Below are 22,149 nucleotides of genomic sequence, written 5' to 3'. Positions count from 1 at the left end.
AAGGTCCTAGGTTTAATCACTGGCATTTCCAGTTAAAATGATCTCAGGTAGCAAGCATAGGAATGCATTAAGCTTTCAAGAGCTGCTACCACTAGGAACTGATACTTCTGGAGCAGATGGATTAATGGATCTGACTCCATATAAAGGTGTTCCATATGTTCAGATATGGCACAGTCTCTGCCAGGATAAAGGTGGCAACCGGCTGCAGTTGGTGAGGGTGGCGCCTGGGGTGGGGGCGGCGAGAGGCACCTATAAAAACAATTAGCAGATGCTTACTAGCATTACTGAAGTACCTGCAAGCTGCCTCAAGCAGTGGCATCCCACGTGGGGCGGTGGCATGGCCTTGGCCTATGCACGGAGGTCATGTGCATGGCCAGCATGGTGTTGCTGACTACACAAATGGCCTCCATGCACAGGCCAGGGCCCCACCCCACGTGGGATGCCGGGCGGAGCGCCACTGCTTGAGGCAGCTTGCCGGTGCTGCAGTAATGCTGGTCAGTACATGCTAATTTATTTTTAAAGGTGCCCCTCACTCACACACACCCCCGCCTGGGCACCCTCACCGGCCACCACTGGTGGCAACCTGAGAATGTATTTGTAATTTTGGACTAGAATGACAGTCATTGGCTATCACACTCCTTAGCACCCCCAAAGGTAATGCTTAGTGATACTTCTGTCTGTTGTATAAGAGATTTTTCCTCCCTTCCAACTGTATTTAATCTGAGCTAGAACATGGGCAGATCTCAAGTTCTCAAAACCAAGTGACATTTATGCCAACACGAATCTATCTATGTGGTCGCTAAGAGTTGCTTACTTGACGGCAGGGGCGTAGCTAGGGGAGAGGGGGCCCGTGTTCATTCCTTTCTTTGGCCACCTCCCAGAGTGAGGGAGATAATGAAGAAAATAGGGAGAGCTGGGGGCCCATGTTCTTTGAACCCTTTCACTCAATTATAGCTACGCCCCTGCTTGACGGCACTCAATCAATCAATAAATCAATCAATGCTTACTCAAAAGTAAATCCCATTTATTTCAGTGTGACTCACTGCCAGGAGCTTTCCCTGACAGTAGGCTTTACTGCAAGTTTACTGCAAGTTCAAATTTGCCCCCAAAACCCCAGAGATAAATCAGGCCAGGCTCTAACACACAATGAAAAACCCAAATTGTGAGTGAACTGCTCCCCCAAGATTCACCCCAGCACGAATCCAGCCGATGTGGGAATGGACAATCTTCATTCCGAGCTAAAAGCCCCGTTTGGAAATGCTCCAGGTAAATATGCTTAGCACTGCACCCTTTGTGTTTGTCAGTAAAACATGTAATGTGTCAAACACAGCTAGCTAGGATTACTAGGCAGGGCTGCTTAAAAAGCAATGTGATAGTCAAAAATTCTGTCTTCCAGCACAGAGCTACAATGATAGGAGAACGTTCCCTTGCTGACTTCTGCCTGATTTCTTAAGTTTTAAGGGGCTTTGTCCAGGAATCTATCTTTACTGAGTTGTAAATGCATTACTGGTACTTCAGAGGGAAAGCAGGTGGTCAGGAGCCAGTTAGACATGACTAAAGGTAAAGTAAAGTTGCGCCGTCGAGTCGGTGTCGACTCCTGGCGACCACAGAGTCCTGTGGTTTTCTTTGGTAGAATACAGGAGGGGTTTACCATTGCCATCTCCTGTGCAGTATGAGATGATGCCTTTCAGCACCTTCCTATATTGCTGCTGCCCGATATAGGTGTTTCCCATAGTCTGGGAAACATACCAGCAGGGATTCGAACCGGCAACCTCTTGATCACCAGGCAAGTTACTTCCCTGCTGCACCATTAGGTGGCTAAACACCACTGAAATTAATGAGACAAGTTAGGCATGACTAATATAGTCTGGCTCTTGCCCATTGCCTGGTCAATAGCATGCAGCCAACCAGGGTGCATAGTTATAAGTCAGAGAAGCTGAGACATGGGCAGCAGTCACCAGGAGGCACAAGTCCTGTGCCAGGACTGGAAGAGGCAAGAATATGCCAGGAGTCAAGCCAGGTAGACAGTCAGGACTACCAGAGGGTCTTAAACAGGAACTGAGAATCAGGAACAAACCAAGTATCCATCCATGCCAAGTATCCATCCAGTCAGAGGTTAAAGTCAGAAACCAGGAGTCAAATCCACTCCAAAGGTCAAGCCAGATCAGCAGCCAGGAGCCAAAAGGGTCAAGCATAACTCAAACACAAGCCAACAATCACACCACTGAACTAAGAGAACCTGATACTGAAACAACCCTGCTCTAGGCGGGAAGCCTCTTCTATCCTTCCTGTGTGCAGGGAGGCCTATGACAGGCTCCAAGAGGCAGGGTCAGTATTGAGACTGGAGGCTGGATGTTGCTGCAATGTGATGAATCACCAATGGGGGCAATGTGGAACAGAATCCTTGCCACAAGAATTTCTGACACTACGCAAACTTCCAAACTTTCTTACAAACAAGATTTGATTAAGAAAAGATAATAAAAGTCTGTAAGGACATTTGAGGAATGTGCATCTCTTCAGAAAACTATGGTGTCTTCCCTCGAGAAAAGCAGGACCATGAGTCAGTCTTGTGTGGCAGCAATCATGAATTGTCCCCTTTGCTAAGTAGGGTCCACCCTGGTTTGTATTTGAATTAGAGACTACGTGTGTGAGTACTATAAAATATTCCCCTTGGGGGAGGGGACTGCTCTGGGAAGAGCATTTGCACAGATCCCAGATTTCCCCCGGCACCTCCAAGAGAGTGTTGAGAGAGACTCCTGCCTGCAACCTTGGAGAAGTCACTGCCAGTCTGGGTAGATAATACTGAGCTAGATGGACCAAGGGTCTGACTCAGTATATGACAGCTTTCAATGTTTCTATGAGTGTATATTATGTATTTGTTTGTTTATTTTTACATTTATATTCTGCTCTTCCTCCAAGGAGTCCAGAGTGGTGTATATAGTTAAGTTAAGTACCTCCAGTGACTGTTGCTGGTATCTATCTTATGTCTTTCTTTTAGATTATGAGGCTGAGAAAAAAGTGACTGGCCCAAAGTCACCCAGCAAGTATCATGGCTGAATAAAAATACATCTTGCAGAAAACATCAGGGGTTTCAGGAGGGAATTTATCTTTCAGAATGCTTGCCATGAGTGAGAGTTAATGTATCTTATATTACCTGTTTTCATTACCAGGTAGCTCAGTTGTGCATTGGACATGCTAGAGAGAAAGTAAAATTGCTGTTACATGTCTTAAGGTAGGTGTTCTGTTCTACAGCCAATCATCACGAGTTCTTTTTCATATGAGAAATACAAATATAAATATGAGAAATACAAAGCTTCTCAAACTATGTTAATACTATCAGTATAATGTAAAACAAAATTGTATCTGTGATGTAAGTAAATATTCTATTTGACTTTTGAAGCTGATAATTCAAGAAGAGCTAATTAATTCTGTTTGAAATGTTATGAAGCATGTTTCTACAGGAAAAGAATTACAAAGGAATCCATTGTGCCTGAACACTGACCAGACTGGGGCCAATCCGACTGCATATTAGACATTCTCATTATTCAGATGAGCAGGATCACATAGTATTGTTCAGATGAGAAGAGGAGATCCACAAATGTTGATGTGGCTTTCTAGCCAGGCATAATATATGGCCACCACAAACCCCTCCTCTCCCCCAAGTTATCCACATGTGTAAAGTATCGAGTGTGGGGAGAGAAGGGAGTTTCTACTTTAAAGGGACTTGTGCTGCTTCTGCCTGCTCCAAAGCTCAGTGTGATATGAGAGATTTCTCGTCCCAACTTCTTTTAAATATGGAGAGGAGGAAAGATGTCCTTCGTATTCCATTTCTACCTACAAGCTCAGTGCAATATGAGAGACTTTCTTCTCTCTTTCCAGAGTCAGGGAACATAATTTCACATTCTGTCAAGCAGAGGCCCTTGCTCCTTCAAGTTTTTAACACGGGGCTTTTAAAGCCCTTTAACTCGCATCTTCTCCAGAATTTTTTTTAATTTTATTTATTTATTTTTACATTTCTATACCGCCTTTCGTTAAAAGAAAACCCCAAGGCGGTTTACAAAAATTAAAACATACAATAAAAGCAGTAAAACATCAAGCAATAAAAACATCAAGCTAAAAACATATAAACAAGCATAAAAACATGACAACAGATAACAGATAAAAACAGAGAAGCCGCAGAATGGAAGGGGTGCATTCACATATCGTCCAGATTTACCCCGAACTCCCTATGAGTTATCAGGGAGCAGTTCACATACAATTCGGGTTTTTCACTGAGCTTTAGAGCGTAACCTGATTTATATCCAGGGTAAAAAAAAACCCACTATTTGCGTCAGTTTTTTAGGACAACTTCAAATTCACAGTAAAGCCTCCCAGTAAACTCGCGGTAAAGCCTGCTGTGTGTAAAAAGTCCCTGATGAGTTAATTTATAGAGGTCTAGCTAATGGCACAGCGGGAAATGACTTGCCTAGCAAACATGAGATCGCTAGTTCGAATCCCCGCTGGTATGTTTCCCAGACTATGGGAAGCACCTATATCAGGCAGCAGCAATATAGGAAGGTGCTGAAAGGCATCATCTCATACTGTGCGGGAGGAGGCAAAGGTAAACCCCTCCTGTATTCTACCAAAGAAAAACCACAGGGCTCTGTGGTCGCCAGGAATAACCGACTCGAGGGCATACTTCACCTTTAGTTAATGTAACAGATGAGTATGAGTGCCCTTTAGTAAACTGAAAAAGGTTTCTAGATAATGGCCCACAATAGTACTTTTTGTTCTGTTTTTCACAGATGCAACTAATTATGTTTAATGCCTAGATTGTGTATATAAGCTAAAGAAAACATAAATACACAGCTAAAAGAATTCTGGAGAGCAAAGAACATTAACATTTTTATAATCTGTGGATGAAAATTAAGGCGCATAGGATTGTGATTTCATGTTCTCTATAGGAATAAGAATTGCCAAGTTTTTCTCTGTCAGAGCTCCTGTGTCTCTATCAAAGGCATAACAACAAAGAAAATCCAGCAAGCCAGTCACTGCATCAGCATGACAAGGACAGCTTCACTGCTGAATTTCTGTTGGACACACAGCTAATCAAGGCGTGGAGACCCTTCGAGGGGAAAAAGTTGGTAAACCTTCCCTTAATTCTTCTGAAAATTACCAGGTATATAGAACCTAGCTTCAGAATCTATTCTAAGTTGCAAGACCCAGCCGTGAAACACATGAACTAGCAATAAAGACAACAGAGTGCCATTCTCTCACCACACATAACCACAACCTGTCACCCATAGCTGAGTGCTTCCAGATGAGCAATTATGACGTATAGGCCAATTTAAGCTTCTCTTTTTGGGAGTTACCCACTATTAGGCTGCAATCCTAAGTACATTCACAAATAAGTCCCACTGAATACAGTGAAGCCTATGCATATTTATGAATAAATATGCATATGATTGCAGTGTTAGTCTAATTCCATCTTACAGGACTGCTAAATCCTAGAAACAATCTTACCAAACTGGCATTTTTCCATTAGCTAGAAATCAGTTGTCTCTCCACTCCTATATTAGTATTAATTAAGCCATCTTGTATTGAAGTTCCTGTAGACATAAATGTGTTGGTTGAATTTATGCTCCAAGGAGCAGAGCAGTACAAAATTGAAACAGACCAGAGTTAAATTTATACCTTCTCTGAACAACACATCTCAATTCATACTGTAAGTAGAACTTTGGAAATACAAAACAACACTGTGCTCAGCAGGAAGCTTCATTCAGCATCTAGTAATTTCTGTGGCTGTCATCGTGCCAGATTGAAAACTTGAAATTTTCTCTTATCTCAGCTCAGAGACGGTGGCTGTACATGCTGCTAAAACAAGAGCTTTGCCAGTATTAATGGTGAGAATCTCAAAGAATATTGGCATCTTGGCATAACCATCTCATTCCCATTACTTTGCTCTCCAACCAGCCTGATTTCACATCACTGAGCTTATTTTAAAATGAATTTTTACTTGACATAGCCTAAACATGATAGTGGGCTTGACATCTGTGAGTTAATTTAACTTTCAGAATGAGAGAGATTTGTGAAGAAGAATAGAAGCATTTTAAGGTGACTAAGGCTGAAGTCCTAAACACTTACTAGGAAGTAGGACCCAACACAACTCAACTGAATGTGTTTTGAGTAAGCATATTTATGAATAATAATAATTTTGCAACTGCCTTTAACAGCAACTTGATATGCGGACATTAGGAAAAGAAGCTTATTGCAAATCAAATTGCTAAGGACACAGAAGCAGGCTGGGTCAGTAGTTTTTTTTTACTGGTCCTGAACCCTATTTAGGACAAATCTGAACACTGAAAAGCATATTCATGGTGAAAACAAAACACAAAACAATTAGTTTAGAAAACAGACAGGAATAACTCAGGGCCAAATTATGTATTACATACAGTGAGGCTATTCACACGCGTATGCAAAACCAGGCTAAAGGAGCCCAGCCTGGTTTTGCACATGCATGCGTACCGCCGGGATTGGGCCGATCCAGGCAGCACCACAGCGGCAAACCTACCTATGAAGCCTCCCTTTAAAAGGAGGTTAAGGGAGCAAGCACTCCTTTCACCTAATTTTTAAGAAAATCTGTCAGCCGTGGGTACAAGCAGCTGCAGCTACAGACTCGGGGAGGGAATAATGCACTGCACACTTGGATCGGAACTCCGAGGGGCGGGGTGACGCAGGGCAATGCGTGTTTATATGGGTAGACGAACAGTCCTCCTCTATGTTTTGAACCTACTTTGGAAGGGTGAAACTGCTAGGGAAGAAACAAAGGAGAGGAAACAGTGGCTTAAAATGTTTGTCGTCCACCATTAGTCTACTCCATATCAGGTTGCTAGGGGTGTTCCTCCCTCACCTCAGAACTTTTAATATTTATTTGACTAATGAGTTAAGCATCTCCCTATTCAGCAATTTCTCTATTCCAATGGTACTCTCCCAAAGCAGCATTTGAAACCAGCAAAAGAGTGCCATTGAACTATAACACCACACATTTACTATTACATAGCTTGGGCAGGTTTGTATACTAGGGAATACAAACCTGCCCAATATGGCCTTGAAATCAGCCTTAGAACCTCTGCTCTCTATCCGATAGCCATTACAGGTTTGGCAGATAGGTATAAGGGACGCAGCTTTTTCAGTGGTGGCGTCAAAACCTTGGAATGCCATCTAGGCTTTTAAAGATTCATGTATCTGATGGTGATGTTTTATTTATGTTTTAAAACTGGAGATCTTGAAATTGTGGAGTTTTTATGTGTTTTAATTGTTTCGTGGCTGATTGCTTTATAATTGCATCTTAGGAAAGATGCTTTGGGCACACATTTTTATGGAAAAGTGGAGTATAAATATAAATTATAATAAAACCTGATATTGGATTCCAGGGTGAGTGAGTGAGAGAGAGAGAGAATGGCTCTCAGTGTAAAGCAAATAAAATAACATTGGCCAACATCCAGACAAACCCACCAGGGTTTTCCATTACGCAAGGGGCATTTCCTCCCTCCTTTGCAATCTCTGTTTCCCTCTTTGGAGGACCCTCAGGAGCATAGTTTTGAGAGGCATAGGCAGTTGAAGAGGGAAGGGGCGTGTTTTATAGCTGCTGTTTTATAGCTGCTTCCCTCACACACACAAGGAAATCTTAAGCAGATTTAACTAAAGGTTTATTCAGCAACAACTGCATTTTTGTCCTTCTCCTTTCCCTCCTTTTTCCTCTTGATCCCCCACACGCTCTACAGGATCCCCGTTGGGACAAATGTCCAAACAAACTGCAAAAGATGGCTGAATAGAATATAACAGGAAGACAACTGAAAATTACCCCTCCCCCTTCATGAATGGAGAGCCCTGGAACATCAGAGCAAGGTTATTCTGCATGTTGGCCATCATTGGTTGCTTGAAGCATATGAAATTGGTAAGCTGTATCTTTTATTGGACAATACTCTGTTGAGTGTACAACACTGCAAGCTTCCAAGTTATACAAAGATCATCCACAGAGTGAGGCTGGCAGAGGTCCGTATTCGGCCGCCGCCGTGGCCCCTGGCCCCGCCCCCGTGTCTGACATCAGACACAGGAGTCCGGCTAGCTACCCCCCGCATCTGACATCAGACATGGGGGCATGGTCTCCCTCCCAAACGGGGCCATGTAGCCCCATTTGGAAGGCAGATCAGCTCGTGCTGCAATGGGAAGTGCGGGCCACAGTGACTCTCCCTGCCTTTAAAGGCAAGGAGAGCCATTCTGGCCACGCTGCCAATGCAGCACGGGCCGATCTCCCTACGAAATGGTGACACACAGCTCTGTTTGGGAGGGAGATCACCCCCGCTGTGTTGGCAGTGAAGCCAATGCAGTGTGGGCCGATTTTGTTCCCAAACAGGGCTGCACGGCCCCGTTTGGGAGAGAAATAATGCTCCCCGCGTCTGATGTCAGACGCGGGGGGCATGTCGGGGCTGTGAGGCACAGCCCGATTGGCAGTGGCCCAGGTTTTTTGAACCCATTCGCCAATGGTGACTCCGCCCCTGGCAAAGATCTATGTAAATAAAATGTTTCCACAGTCCTTACTCAAAAGAGTAAGAAATACACACACTTTGTATTTCTTATTCTCTGAGGCCAACACGGACATACCTGCTCCTGATTTCACTGTGTGTTCTGGCTCTGGAGAGTATTTAATAAATAGGCTGGTCACAATACTGGATGAGCATGTTTATAGCAATAAGAATGGTAGAAAATTTTATTTTCTTTACAAAAATCCCTGAAGAATGAATTTGTTGCTTTAAAACGCTGCTACTCCATCTTCTTTTTAGATATAAGTACACTACTGCATCATAAGATTTGTAATTCTTATCATAAATATCAACCTTGCAAGGATAAGACAAGATCATCTTGTTTGCTCTTGGCAGTTTCCAGAACTACCAGCTGTTAATACACAATCTGTAGGTAATTCAAGGTACAACTTTTTCAGGAGGATTCACTACAGTCTTACTTCAGCTTTATGTGGCAAAACAGAAAAGGGGGAATGCTTAAAGAACAATGAACCAAAACATTTCAAAGATTCAAGATGCACATCAGTAGTAGTTGGCCAGATGGCATGTGTAATAAAAAGGCAACCTGCAGGCAGTAGTAAAATTTATTTTTCACAGATGGCAGCACAGTAACTGAATTCTCTGCTGACAATCAGGGAGACGGTCTAAATTTTAGTTCTGCCACAGGATTTATGACTTCAATAACTATGAATATTGAGGAAGTGGATTTACAGTTTTTGTAACACGTATTCTAAACCAGGGATCTTGTGTTACCTTTTGCAATGAAGATCAAAGAATTTAACCCAGCCATATAGAAATTTTGCCAAAAAATAAGGAAGTTTACCTCAGCCATTTATCCTCTTCCACTTTAAGGTGGAAGCTGTACTGAAACACTTCCATGATGAGAAAATGTAGGACGAGCAGGAAGAAAATGGCACTCTCTAAGGCTATTCACATGCGCGAACAAAACCAGGCTAAGGGAGCTCAGCCAGTTTTGCACACACATGTGAACTGCTGGGATTGTGCCCGGGATTGGATGGCATCACAGCGGCAAACCCACCTACAAAGCCACCCTTCAAAATGGGGTTAGGAAAGCGAGTGCTCTCCTACCCCCATTTTTTAAAATCGAGTCTGTGCAAGCAGGCTGGCAGACTCAGGGAGGGATGGGGGATCCCCATAATGCACTGCACACACGCACGGCGAATTATTAGAGCTCGGGGGGGAATGTGTGATGATGCGTAAGTAAGTGACCCTCAGAACTACCGGCAGCAGCTGGTGCTCATGTGAATGGGTGATCCACCCACCCAGGGGAGTCGGTTTGATCGTCTGCAGGGAGGTAAGCTCTTTAGAGCTTCCTCCCACAAACCGGGAGGAAGCCCGGTTGAAATCTGTTGATTCCAACAGAGCACCTGACCATGCCTATGACACTATTGCAAAGCTATTTATTCCTTGCACATTCCATCCATAACCTATCCAAGTCCAAGAAAATAAAGTTCAGTTCAGTTGCTAAGAGGAAAAACAAAGTGTTAAAAAAGCCAAAGCAGATCAGGAATGGCTGTACATACCTACAGTGCCACATCATCACAACAATATACAGATGGAAAAGTACTTAAGTCCATACAGAGGTGCATCTAGGTAATTTTGGAGCCTGAACCTTAGGGCCTTTGGAGCTCCCCATCCACACAGTATTTTAAACAAATTTTTAACACAACCACACTATCTGGGACAGACTAAAATGGATTTGGAGGCCGTCCCCAGGGAGTGTGGAGACCCTGGACTTCAGCCCCGAAGTCCAAGGGCAAGAGCGCTTCTGAGTCCAGATGCGGCTCAGTCCAGTTTGAAGTCAATTCTATGACCAAGCAGCACCAGCTACATCCCTATCCCCCCTGCCCTTCCAAATGCCCTACAAAAAGCTTTCCCTGTGTGGAACACTTAGCCATGTTTAATATTCTCATAGGGCTGCCAGGTTACAACCTGGAAATCCTGTCTGTCCCTTCACTAGCACTGCAGGAACAGAAGATGCAGCTACCACATCTTTACTAGCATACGCAGCCTTAACACATAATATAAATGTTTCATTGTATTGACCCCTCCTTTCTCATTCTAAAAAGCAAGTCTGCAACAGAGGCTCTAATTTAATTTATCTTGCTGAGATTCATCAGCACTTTTAAGACATTCCTGCACCTTGCCTTTCCTTACAACCCTATACTCGTAAAAATACAATTTCCCTGCAAAGCCTAGCTATTTTAAAGTCTATGTATCCATAATTTTTAAAAATCTACTAACAATATCCTTATAAGATCATTCAGATAATTTATCAAAAGTATAGCATTTTTAATACAATGACATCTGTTCACTCTCTTTGCAAGTGTTATCTCAAATTTTATTTATAACACCACATTAAACATGGCAAGTGACAGATAAAAGCAGGGCACATGCTCTCAGAACATTTCATTACAGGTTTCCTAAAACGACATATGTCAGAGTAGCAGCCAAAGTAGTCTGTTGCAAAATGAATAAGAGCCTTGTAGCACCTTAAAGATTAATAAATAACCTTAGTGAGCCTGGGAACTTTCGAACGATGTGAGGTTAGAAAATAACTTCTCTAGTTAAATAACTTTGGGGACCCAAAAGGTCTTATATTTAAATATTCATGAGATCCACTATGGGCAGATTACAAGAGACCAAGAAGCAAGACCACACACAAAAAATCCCCATAAAATGAATCTTTTATTAAAAATATAAATATTTCCTTTCATATTATGCTACACTCACCAGTGTTCCCTCTAATTTTTATCATCAGTGAGTGGAAAGTGTTTTGTTCTGGGTGGCAGTCTCTCTCTCTCTCTCTCTCTCTCTCTCTCTCTCTCTCTCTCTCTCTCTCTCTCACACACACACACACACACACACACACACACACACAATTAATGCCTTGTGACAGCAGAGCCCATGCAGTCACTTGAGAGGAGGGGTGTTGGACACTATTCTCACAAACAAAACAAATCACAAATCAAGGTAGGCAGACACCCAGGTTCTGCCTTTGTCAATCTGAGATCCAGCAAAACCACCAGATAGTTATAGCAGCACAGAATATTATACGCAGTGTAAGAAAAGAAAATCATAAAGTCAAAACTTCCTTGATTCCTCTCCACTCCTCCTGACATATCCCCGTCTTCTTCAAGAGAGGCAGGCACAGTATAAGGGTGCTCCCTCCCTCCCAGTCCCTTTGAATACATTTTGAAATTCCCTCCTTTTGTGTAAGCCCTCCCTCCTCCCAGCCAATGGGGGTACAGTTGCAGATGACAAAACTTGATTTGATAATGATAATAAGCAAACCAAGAAGCAAGGAGATTGCAAGCCAATCAGCAAGGGAAAAACAGGCCGCCAAAATGGTGCTCAAAATGTCTTGATCGAAATGGGGTTAATTCTGCTCCAAGCTCGAAACAGGCCCTTTATTTAAAAATTGTTGTGAGCTTGAAACACTCAAAATGGCCTATTTCAAGTCAAAATGTTTCACCTACGAAATGTTCTGCACATCTCTTCTCTGCTGCTTATGAGGCTCAGATGAGCCAGTTCATCTGATGGCTACACAGGGATGGGTCTTCTCTGTTGCCGCCCCCAAAATCTGGAATGTTCTCCCTGCTGAAATAAGAGTCTCCCCATCTCTGACAATTTTTTGAAAGTCTTTACAGGCACACTTATTCACCCAAGCTTTTAACTGGACTTGTGGTTTTAAATAGTTTTAAGGTTTTAATTTCTGTTTTAATTTGTTTATGTTGCTATAAACTGCCCAAAGATGGGAGTTTGGAGCAGTGTACAAACTGACTAACTAAATATGCATCCATATCAAACAGTCAACGCTGTCAGAGAACTTGACCATCTGTTAAAGCAGGCCTGCTCAACTTTGCCCCTCCCCCAACATTTTTTTGTCTACAACTCCCATAATCCCCAGACACAATGGCCAATAGCCAAGGATCATGGGAGTTGTAGGCCAACATCTGCAGGAGGGCCGAAGTTGAGCAGCCCTGTGTTAAAAGTCACACGTGGACCTACTTCACATACACACTTCTATGACTGGATGTGGAGTTCTGTTTTGCTCTTACTCCATGTTACATTTTTATGCATGCCATGCACAAGTGCTAGTCCGGACTGCTCAATGCAATTAAGCCTGCAAGGTGAACTGAGATCACACTGGCTTGAATGGGAAAATTGTGTCCATGACACTCAGCTGCAGTTGACTCAGTACCACAGTGCTACTTTATACACCAATTTCCTTGGAGGCAGTGATATTAATTATTCCCTCCTGTTTTTAGTTTGCAAGAGTATTGGTGTTATTTTTGCTTTTTATTTGCAAAAGAAAATTTGTACTTTGCATTAATGTTAATACCATTATCTCTACTGAAGTATGAATTATATGTATTTGTGACTTGCAGATCAAAGTTTTATGAGAACAAAAATGAGCTTTCCAACTTCTAGGAACCATATAATGTCCTTATGATGTGAAAATAAATCATAACTGTGAAACAGTATTCTCTTTTATTCCCTTCCCAGGTAACAGTACAGACAGGAAATATATATGCTCAAGTTTTCGTACTGCAAAGACTGGTCTCTTTCATGTTATGTTGAAGAGGACCAAAGACTTGTGTTACCTGCTTGGGAGGAATCTGTATAAGTTGCAACCCATCTGAAAGGGGGGATGGTGAAGAAGAAAAAAGGGGGGAAAGGAAGCTGTCCAGACAAGGGAGTTCTCAGTGGTTAACCTTCTGGAACACATTAGCTACTCCAAACTCCCAAATGCCCAGACTAAACAACTCTGTAAAGTCTTGATTTTATTCATAGACCGGAAATTGTTTGGTTAAAGACTGGAAAGATAGCTATGAGAAGCCACTTACAGACACTCGCTTGACTGTACTTTACTGTAAAATCATCCATGCCTAAAAATTCCACAGCTGTGTAGTGATTTTGCTTTCTTTTCTTTTGCAATGTCTAATAGCATACCACCACTGCCTTATATATGGATGGCAAATAGAGTGGAATCACCCACTGATACCAGAACTTATAAATTAGCTGTAAAATGTTCTGCTAGTGTAAGAAGAGAGCGCGCAAATTCTGTGGCATGCTTAAGTCTTGACAGCAGAAGGATATTAAACAAGGCCAATGCTACATTTGGAACTTGAAAGTGGTGCTTAAGCAGATCAGAGCTGCAAATGTAGAAAGCTGCTCTGTCTTTGATTACTTATTACAGCTGGTTTATCAAAGATTGTTCTGTAGCATCATAGCGCATACTCTTTCTGGACCTTTTTTGTATAAAATGTTTTAATGAAAGTTATTCTTGACCCTTTCTGTTTTGAACATTATTACAGCCAAAGGACATGACATTAAACTGCACATATATGTTTTTTTTAAAAAAAGTCTTAAAGAGATCATGTATATGAGTAAAACTGGGCTGCATTACTCAAATTAGTTCAAGTCTGGTTTGCGAAGGAATATTATAAAGAAATCCAATAGCTTTTTAAGCATGTCATCGGACTCATCTGTATTACATTTTGATCACAGGTCAGTGCTGACATGCATATCATATTTATGATGCATTTTGGGGATTGGGTACATTCATCTTACATAAGATCAGCCCTGCTGGATCAGGCCTGCTGCTGCCTGTCTAAGTGTCTTGCCTCTAAACCCAACTGGGTTATGAGGGAGGGGAAGAAGAAATAGCTGGCAGCAGTGGGTGCAGTCAGACATCTTCTCTCTCACTCACATGAAGCGATGTCATGAGCAGGGATGTAGTGGAGGGGGGATACGCAGGGACGGAGTGCTGGTACTTCTCGGCTTCTCTGGCTGTTGGGGTGGGCATGGCTAGGGGGGCTGTCATGGAGAGTGTCTATAACTACATCACTGGTCATGAGGCTGGCTCATTCACACAGCATGTGCCTCAGTGCTGGTGCAACAAGGGCACAAAGCGCTAGAGCCGGGCAAGGTCCAAGAGGAGGCAACGGTAACAGAGCAACAAGAAAACTACACAATTTGCAGTGCAGAGCCAAATATAATCTTAACCAGAAAATAACCAGGAAATATTGTGGTAATGTGCAGAACCTCTTCCCAAATAATAAAATATGTTTTTAAATAATTGTATATAAAAGTGAACATTATTTAAGGGTATATGTTTCTTGTACCTCTACTAAACGAATCATAAGAACATAAGAACAGCCCTGCTGGATCAGGCCCAAGGCCCATCTAGTCCAGCATCCTATTTCGCACAGTGGCCCACCAGATGCCGCTGGAAGCCACAGGCAGGAGTTGAGGGCATGCCCTCTCTCCTGCTGTTACTCCTCTGCAACAGGTACTCAAAGGCATCCTGCCTTTGAGGCATGAGGTGGCCTAGAGCCCTCCAACTAGTGGCCATTGATAGACCTCTCCCCCATGAAGTTATCCAAACCCCTCTTAAAGCCATCCAGCTTGTTACCTGTCACCACATCCTGTGGCAGAGAGTTCCACAAGTGGATCACGCGTTTGTGAAAAAGTACTTCCGTTTGTTGGTCCTAGACCTCCTGGCAATCAATTTCATGGAGTGACCCCTGGTTCTAGTATTGTGTGAGAGGGAAAAGAATATCTCTCTCTCCACTTTCTCCACACCATGCATGATTTTATACACCTCTATCATGTCTCCCCGTAGTCATCTTTTTTCTACACTAAACAGTCCCAGGTGTTGTAGACTTGCCTCATAAGAAAGGTGCTCTAGGCTCCTGATCATCTTGGTTGCCCTCTTCTGCACCTTTTCCAGTTCTACAATGTCCTTTTTTAGATGTGGTGACCAGAATTGTACACAGTACTCCAGGTGTGGCCACACCGTCGTTTTGTATACGGACATTATAATATTAGCCATTTTATTTTCAAACCCCTTCCTAATGATTCCCTAGCATGGAATTGGACTTTTTCACAGCTGCCAAAAGTCGACACTTTCAAAGAGCTGTCCACCATGACCCCAAGGTCAGTCTCTGACAGTTCAGATCCCATCAAAGTATACTTGACGTTGGGGGTTTTCGTCCCAATGTGCATCACATTACACTTGCCAACACTGAAGAGCATTTGCCATTTTGGCCCCCCGCTCAACCAGTTTGGAGAGATCCTTTTGGAACTCCTCACAATCCGTTTTGGATTTCACTACCCAAAAGAGTTTGGTATCATCTGCAAATGTGGCCACCTCGCTGCTTACCCCTACTTCTAGATCATTTAGGAATAAATTAAAAAGCGCCGGTCCCAGTACAGATCCCGGGGGACCCCACTTCTTACTTCCCTCCATTGTGAAAACTCTCCATTTATCGCTACCCTCTGTTTCCTATCTTTCAACCAGTTAGCAATCCACACATGTACTTGTCCCCTTATCCCATGACTGCTAAGTTTTCTCAGGAATCCTTGATTTTGTAGAAAGCTTTTTGGAAGTCCAGGTAGACTACGTCAACTGGATCACCTTGATCCACACACTTGTTGACACTCTCAAAGAACTCCAAAAGGTTGGTCAGGCAAGATTTCCCTTTGCAGAAGCCATGCTGTTTCTCTCCCAGCAGGGCCTGTTCTTCTATGTGCTTTACAATTTGATCCTTGAGGATGCTTTCCATCAATTTGCCTGGAATGGACATTAAGCTAACCGGCCTGTAATTTCCTGGATCGCCCCTGGATCCCTTCTTGAAAATCGGTGTTACATTTGCTACTCTCCAGTCCTCTGGTACAGAGCCCGATTTCAGGGATAAGTTAAATATTTAACAAGGAGGTCAGCAATTTCACATTTGAGTTCTTTGAGGACTCTTGGATGGATGCCATCCAGCCCTGGCGATTTGCTAGTTTTCAGTTTTTCCAGACAGTTTAGAACATCTTCTCTTGTCACTTCTATCTGATTCAATTCTTTAGCCTCCATTCCCGAAAAGCCTGTTTCAGGAACAGGTATATGCTCAGTATCCTATGCCATGAAGATGGACACAAATAACTCATTTAGCTTCTCTGCAAACTCCATATCCTCCTTTATAATCCCCTTCATTCCCTCATTGCCTAATGGTCCAACTTCCTCCCTGCAGGTTTCCTGCTTCTGACGTATTTAAAGAAGTTTTTGTTATTCCCCTTGATGCTTTTAGCTAAATGTTCCTCAACCTCTCTTTTTGCCTCCCTTATTGTCACCTTGCATTTCTTTTGCCAGAGTTTGTGTTCCATTTTGTTCTCTTCATTTGGAAAGGCCTTCCAATTTCAGAAGGAAGTCTTCTTCCCTTTTATGCCTTCCTTGACATTACCTGTTAGCCATGCTGGCATCCTCCTGGACTTAGTGGTACCTTTCCTCCTTTTGGGTATACAATCTAACTGGGCTTCTAGTATTGTGGTTTTGAGTAAACTCCATGCATTCTGGATGCGAAGTGACTCCTGATTTTCCCTTTCAGCTTTCTTTTCACCATACTCTTCATTTTAGAGAAGTTTCCTCTTCTGAAATTCCAAATGTCTGTGTTAGACTTCCTTGGTGATTCTCTCCCCGCATGTATGCTGAATTTGATCGCACTATGGTCACTATTCCCTAAAGGGTGGATGACACGGACATCACGCACCAGGTCCTGGGTGCCTTTCAGGGTCAAGTCCAAGTTCGCCTTCTCTCTGGTTGGTTCCAAGACCAACTGTTCTAGGACACAGCCATTCAGCGTATCTAGAAATTTGACCTCTTTGTCATTACCTGACTGAATTTACCCAGTCTGTGTGTGGTAATTGAAGTCACCCATTATTATAGCCCTGCCTCTCCGTGACACCTCCCTGATTTCCTGCTGCAACGCCCAGTCACTCAGCATTTTGATCCGGAGGGCGATAGCACATCCCCAGTAGCACATTTCCTTTAAGGCCTTGAATTGTCAGCCAAGGGTTTCTGTGGAGGACTCCAGTCCACCCAGGTTTTCTACCTTGTTAGATTCTATCCCTTCTTTAACATACAGTGCTACTCCACCTCCAAAGCGACCTTCTCTGTCCTTTCTATAGAGTTTATATCCAGGGATAACAGTGTCCCACTGGTTCTCACTGTTCCACCATGGTTCTGTTATGCCCACCATTTCTATTTCTGTGTTAGCAACCAAGCACTCCAGCTCACCCATCTTGGCTTGGAGGGTTCTGGAATTGGCATATAAGCACCTATATGCTGAATCTTTCACCTGGTGTATGCTATTTTTCTTTGGACTCTTTGACCAGCTGGCACAGCCTTCTGTCCGCCCTTTATTTGGTTCTGCTCTGTCCCCTTCTGTTTTATATGAATCCTTTGCACACTCGCACTTTAAAGGATGGCATTTGCCGAATGAGATACTGCCAAGCTCCTGTCGGCTATTCCCCAGGCATCATTTTAAAAGCTGCTCTGCAACCTTTTTGGTTTTAAGTGCCATCTTGGTTCAAGTGCAGCCCGTACCTTTTGTACAGGCCTTGCTTGCCCCAAAATGTATCCCAGTGCTTAACAAATCTAAACCCCTCCTCCCAGCACCAACATCTCATCCACACATTGAAACCACTCAGCTCTGCCTGTCTCACTGTACCTGTGCATAGAACAGGTAGCATTTCTGAGAATACTACCTTGGGGGTCCTGGACTTCAGTACACTACCTATCAGCCTAAATTTGGCTTCCAGGACCTCCCAACTACATTTCCCCACATGGTTGGTGCCGATGTGCACAATAGCTGTCTCCTCCCCAGCACTGCCTAAGAGCCTATCTAGATGCTGTGTGATGTCTGCAACCTTTGCACCAGGCAGGCAAGTCACTGTGTGGTCAACATGCGGGTCACAGACCCAGCTCTCTATACCTCTAATGATTGAATCACCCACTACAAGGAGCCCCCCACCCCCCAGAGGAGTATCCTCTGTGCGAGAGGAGGAAATCAAATGAAGGAAATCATATAGTCACAGATGCCAATCTGTATACTTCAAAACATACTTTGAAACCTTTCAGATCATTAGGAACTTCATGGCTACAACTCAGAAATCAGTTAAGCCATAATACCTTGAGGGGGTAAATTGTGAACAGGTCTGAACATTTCGTTCCTAGCGCAAAGCATACTGTTTATATGTTCATGCAAATTTTGTGACAAAAAGGGAAAAAATCAGCAAAAAAATATCCAGTTTAATTCAATCCTTTCCCCCCAACAATGGATCTCACAATCATAAGACATTTTTTAAAAATACTGTGGTGCAGAGACAGATTGATTTTAGCCCTACATGGTCCGGTTTGTTTATTTTTATACTAGACACCTGTGGCCTTCTGGGCCCACAGATGTAATTGGCTGACATGAATATTATGAACAGAAAAGGAGATGAGGACCTGAAACACGGAACAGTAGAACATTCCCAGCAGCTTGTCTTTTCAGACTTTCAGCTCTCAAATAAAAACAACAGAACTTATTTTAGTGGTAATTAAGATTAGCTAAGTTTCTGAGGTAGTGGTTTTATTTAGGGAGATAGAGGGGCTATTCCCACGATCAGGCGAAACTGGGCTAGGCTTAAAAGCAGCCTCCCAGCTCGGGGGTCTCTCCATCATGCCCTGCGCGCTTGTGCAGGGCATGCTGGAGCTTCCAGGGGCTATGTGGCCCCCAATCCCCCCAGCCCCCGCTGGCTCCGTTGTGGGTGGCCAGTTCCCGCCAGCCCCCACCGGCTCCATTGTGGGCGCCCAGAGCAGACTGACTGCTCATCTGCAGAGATGGGATGATCCCCACAAACCCCATCCAGGCTCTTCTCACTGATCGTGAGAAGAGCCTCAGAGTGTACATCAGGTCTGAATTTTCTATACCCTTAAATGTCCTGGAAGTATGGGTTTGGAGACTGAGCAACCAAACCATGGCACACACTTGAAAATTGTATCAATTGGATTATTAACATTTATATACAGAAGAACCTCAGTATTCGCAGGGGTTCCATTCTCCACAATTACCGCGGATAGAGAAACCGTGAATACAGAGTCGGTGGGGCAATGGGATCGTGGGAGTTAGGTTCTTTGAGGCCCGGAAATTGCCTCCCAAATAGGGGAGACTGTTTAAAAGGGCAAAATTAATTGCCCTACCATGCTCTTCAGGCCTCCAGCGAGCCAGCAATGTTCCCAGAAGTTGGAAGTAGTCCTTTTAAAAGCATTTTCCTGCTTTTGGGGGGGGGGTGGTGGTGTTTCAAGTAAATGAGCCACAAAATGGCTCCGTTTAACAAAATGGTGGCCAGAAAGGACCTCTGCGGTCATTTCTGGCTGCCTCCAGCCCACAGATAAATGGAATTAACCCCTTGCATGCCAGGTTTTTTACGTCGGGTGTCAATCACCTGACCGCCAAGGTCGGATGTCAATCACCCGACCGCAGAAACACGAAACTGCGGATGGTGGATCGCGTATAGTGAGGTCCACCTGCATCACTTTTCAACTAAAGTTCTCAAAGCAGTTTATATAGAAAAGTATAAGATGATTCTGTGCCCCAAAAGACTCACAATCTAAAAGAGAATTAGACACAGCAACAGCCACTGGAGAGACACTGTGCTGGGGTTGGATAGAGACAGCTGTTCCCCGCCCCCTGCTAAATATAAGAAAGTCACTGTTTAAAAGGTGCCTCTCTGCCTGGTTAGCAGGGTCCTGTTATGGCTCTGTAGCAGCTGGACCTGTAACTTGGGTCTGTACCTTATACCAGCTCATCATGAATATACAGAAGGCAATCTCCTCTCTGAGCATGTAACTTTTAAAGTAACTTGGGGCCTAAATGTATAAATGTCTATGTGAATAAGTCCTGCTCACACAATCCATCCACTGGGGGAGGAGGCAAAACTCATGAGCAGGACATATATACATAGGCTCCAATTCAAATTATATGTGATGTGATGGTGTATGTGTGTGCCAGAGAATCATTCCTGTAACTCACCAATCATGTGTAATTTATTCATACTTTGCTAGTAATGGGGAGGGGCAACGTGTTACACAAAGCAGGATACCCCTGATTAGGGGTGTGAACAAAACCAGAAAACCTGGTTTGGTTTGAGTAGAACTGGACTCGAACCAAAGCAGGTTCAGTCTGGTCCTGTGCACACTAGAGCTGAGCCCAGTTCAGCTTGAGTCCGAACCAGTTTGGGACTGGCTCGGGCAGTGGGGGGGGGGGAATAAAAAATTCTTTCCAAAAAAAGGCAGACTTACCACCATTGCGGGGCTTTGGAAGGTGCTGCCGTGACCGCAGGGGTGTGCGCTAAGGTCTCCCCCACTGGTCACTCAGATGGCCAGTGCACATGAACAACGGCCTCAAAAATGTTTGCTACCAGCATATAGAGGCCCGGAATGGACCAAAAACAACCCAAACTGGGCCACTGGAGACCGGGGGAGGCCAGTGGGGGGGGACCTCAGCAGTCCCCCTCTGCAGCCACAGCAGCACCCCCTGAGGCCCCACAATGGCGATAAGTCCTCCATATTTTAATTTTTTTTTAAAGGAAAACCCCCAACCAATCCCTGATCGGACCAGCAGGTTCAGCTCGACCTTGAGCCGAACAGGCCCTGTTCCAGCTCAAGGGCAAGCCTGGCAAGTTTGGCTTGACCTCAAGCCAAACAGGACCCGGTCCAGGTCAAGGGCAAGCCCTCGAGCCAGGCCAGTTCAAGGGTGAACCAGCTCAACATCCCTACCCCTGATCATTGGAAATCTTATTCAGCAACTTTTCAGCTGCTGAATCTTCAGCAGGCATCTCCCACACCTCTCCATCTTAAGCATTATTTTCACAGCCACTAGAACTAGAAACTTGATCTCTCTTACAAATGAAAGCTGTACCAGATTATTTATTTAATTATGTTTATTTATTTAACAAATTTCTACACCACCCAAAACGTACGTCTCTGGGAGGTTCACAATAAAAACACATACATTATGTGGGTTTTCTGTGCTCCAGTGGAATTGTGGTATACACACAGCCCTGAATATGAAGTGTCCAATCTTAATCAAGCCTGCCACCACCGTGCAGAATATAAAAGTTATATTTTATTGCATACTTCATCCTATGAAGCAGGCCCCACACTTCCCAACTGACTCTTATATTTAATCTTTCAAACCATCTGAAGTAGGCTAGCTTTCGTAAGAATGAAACTAAGGGATAGATTAAGGATGATATTAAGATTCATTGTATATGTGAATATATAATTTCAGAGGGCACTTTTGGCAACTTATAACAATATTATTTCTTATATCCATTCAGTAAACTAAGAAGACAAAAGGGTCCTTCACACAATCATATAGGAGAGGTTTGGGGGCAGAAAGAGCTCCTACCTTGTTTCCCACTGATGAGCAGACCCTATTTGGGTCTACAAACTTAGGACCCAGACAATCATGGCAGCAGTGGTCTCCACTGTTACAAACAGGAGGTGGGTGGGGGAGGTCCTCCAAAGATTAGCAAATCCTTCCCATCATGCTTTGTGCTATGAGGAGACTGGCAATCCTCATGGTATAATCAGCTGTCCTCTAGGGATGTGCACGGACCGGTCCAGAGGCCATTCTAAAGGCTTCCGGACCGGTCCGGATACGGGGCCGGTTTGGCAGTTTGGCGCCAGGGAGTGGACCTTTAAGGGCAGGGGAGAATGTACTTACTCCTCCCACCACTTTCCCGC

At 43.8% G+C, this 22,149-nt stretch overlaps 1 protein-coding gene and 1 long non-coding RNA gene across 7 annotated transcripts in view; one reads left to right on the top strand and one right to left on the bottom strand.

The window, feature by feature from the left end:
- SH3RF3 (SH3 domain containing ring finger 3) overlaps nucleotides 1-22,149 on the bottom strand; it is a 334,223-nt gene that overhangs the window by 292,841 nt on the left and 19,233 nt on the right. The window lies entirely within an intron of this gene.
- Nucleotides 6,673-13,484, top strand: LOC128349958 (uncharacterized). 2 transcript variants are annotated; one of them, XR_008319090.1, is made up of 3 exons: nucleotides 6,673-6,736; nucleotides 7,764-7,936; nucleotides 13,092-13,484. It is a non-coding gene; the product is annotated as an uncharacterized LOC128349958 (long non-coding RNA). The 2 variants fall into 2 exon arrangements; XR_008319089.1 differs by lacking the exon at nucleotides 6,673-6,736 and having other exon boundaries at nucleotides 7,647-7,936.

The sequence above is a fragment of the Hemicordylus capensis genome, chromosome 3 (genome assembly GCF_027244095.1).
Source record: "Hemicordylus capensis ecotype Gifberg chromosome 3, rHemCap1.1.pri, whole genome shotgun sequence".
NCBI classification, from domain to species: domain Eukaryota; kingdom Metazoa; phylum Chordata; class Lepidosauria; order Squamata; family Cordylidae; genus Hemicordylus; species Hemicordylus capensis.
This window is presented reverse-complemented; position numbering and strand designations above follow the sequence as displayed.